The following is a 2,434-nucleotide window of genomic DNA, read 5'->3' as shown; positions in this document are numbered from 1 at the left end:
TACACATACAGTCCACAAAGCCATATCAACAATAGCTCATCACAATCTGAAACAGAATAACACGTAACGGGTCCACAACTTTACTGACCGGAATACCCCTGGGCCCACAGTATGAGTCTGGAATGCCTACCGAGCCCTCAACTCACATCTGGATTGTCACCGAGCCCTCAGTACGAGTCCGGAATGCCTACCGGGCCCTCAGCTCGTATCTGGATTGCCACCGAGCCCGCAGTACGAGTCTGGAATGCCTACCAGGCCCTCAGCTTGTATTTGGATTGCTCCCGAGTCCTTAGTATGAGTCTGGAATGTCTGCCGGGCCCTCAACTTATATCTGGAATACTCTGGGGTTTGTTGGCTACCGCACAGAGTAGTACAACCTCAACCCATCCCACATAACATATAACATAACTACTGAGCATGCAATAATCATATAACATCACTAGTAGTCCTACATGTCTACCTAACTGGCATAACCACTAGCATGCAACACTAACTCATACTCAATAATTAACACTACTAGGGTAACATATCCAATGGGCCGGCCTTGGTGCCTTAGACCCCTTAGTATAGTGAGGGTAACTCACCTCGAAGATGTCCACTCGGTAGATAAATCCCAACTCTCGGATCACTTGCCAAAGACTCCACCACCTATTACCATAGTACGAATATACTTATAATTCCTCATCCTCACAAAGTACTCCATAAACCAACTAGTTAACCCCGGTCAAAGTCCTCAGTCAAGGTCAACAGTCCATGTTGACCTTAACTAGCCGAGTACCTGATGGGTCTTATACAAACAATCCTATGTGTGCATGCAACCCTAGTATTGGATCTATGTTTTCACTATTAGTTATACAACTTTATGAACACAAAAAGAAACCTGGCATGCTACTATAATTTTCGAAATTCATATATAAAGCTAGAATACATACCTTTTGTTGTTATATAGCAATAACAACTAGTTCCTTGAATTTCCTTAGCTCTTGAAAGCAAGTACCACAAGTGTAGTACCTCTAATGGAGTCACAAAGACCATATGTAACTTGGATGAAGAGGAGAAGAAAAAGAGGCACCAAAAACGGCTGGAAACCCTAATGGAAGTGTTGTTCACGTTTTGGGGGCTTAAGGGTCCCTTTTATACATGTAGGCTATTAGGGTTTACAACTAGGAAACCCTAATCTGACTGCTTAGGCCCTAAGCAGCCCATGGACTCCTTAAACATATCCCTTGGACGATTTCTAATGGGCTTCCCATAGAATTCGTTCAACCTATATATTATTAGGTGATCCATAGCCCAATTATAAATATCTTATAATTACAACTTCAGTCCCCTAAGTTTAATTAATCTCTTTTAACCACAAAATTAATTCTTACTTAATTCTTGACCAATATTAATTAAACAATATGATTTCTCCTTTAATATATTATTCTCATAATATATTAATAAATCATATTTAAACCTTTCTCTCCTTAAATCATCCTACATATTGCTATGGTGAAGGCAACCCAAAAGGACCATGCTCATAATCGGGTCAAGTACATACCAAAATAGTTATGGACTTAGACACTAATCCAACAGTACCCTCGACTACTCGCCGAGTTCCTTGAAGTTCTTTCCCACTCACCGAGTCACCGGGGTGACTCGTCGAGTTCTTACGATTTTCGATCGAAACCCTAAGGCCACCCGTCAAGTTTCCTTCTAGCAACAAGACTGATACACATGCGTTCATAACTTGGGGAAAACTCACCCGACTCGCCGAGTTGTTCATACAACTCGTCGAGTCTATGGCAACCTTCATCGGACTCATCGAGTTGTTCATCCAACCCGTCGATTTCACAACCATCTTCATGTGACTCGCCGAGTCAACCTTGCGGCTCGTCGATTTCCTTTAGTCCTTAAGCCATATAGACTCATTTGAGCCATGCAATGGCTCCAAATTACATATCTAAGCTTCCAGGGCATGCCTTTCAAGTAAGGTTGCTGACATTACGTGCATACATGGCTAAAAAGGCTCTTAATGCCAAATCTAAGCTCTTAATGGGGTTTCATGCACAAGGAGGGCCTCATCCACAACCAAAATAGAAACTTTATGGCTCTAGAACTTGAGAAGGGTCCATATCTGAAGTTACAACTTCAGATCTAGCTCATATCTCGCAATATCACTTCATTCAAACCATAAAAACCCTAGATCTCCACCATATGAGGTCTAGAAGGAAAAAGAGATAAAGATGACGACTTGATACCTTCAATGGATGCTAACTGAGGTAGATCTCGGATTTCCACTCCTTCCTTGTTGCTATTCTCTTGCTATCCAAGTTCTTCCACCCAAAAACCCTATTTCCAAGCTTACAATACACAAGAATTAAAAACTACATGAATTAGGGTTTCTATGAGCTCTCAAGGACTGCAAAGAGGCCAAATGAGGCTTATGCTT

The sequence above is a fragment of the Lactuca saligna genome, chromosome 5 (assembly GCF_052625555.1).
Source record: "Lactuca saligna cultivar CGN05327 chromosome 5, ASM5262555v1, whole genome shotgun sequence".
Lineage (NCBI taxonomy): Eukaryota > Viridiplantae > Streptophyta > Magnoliopsida > Asterales > Asteraceae > Lactuca > Lactuca saligna.
This window is presented reverse-complemented; position numbering follows the sequence as displayed.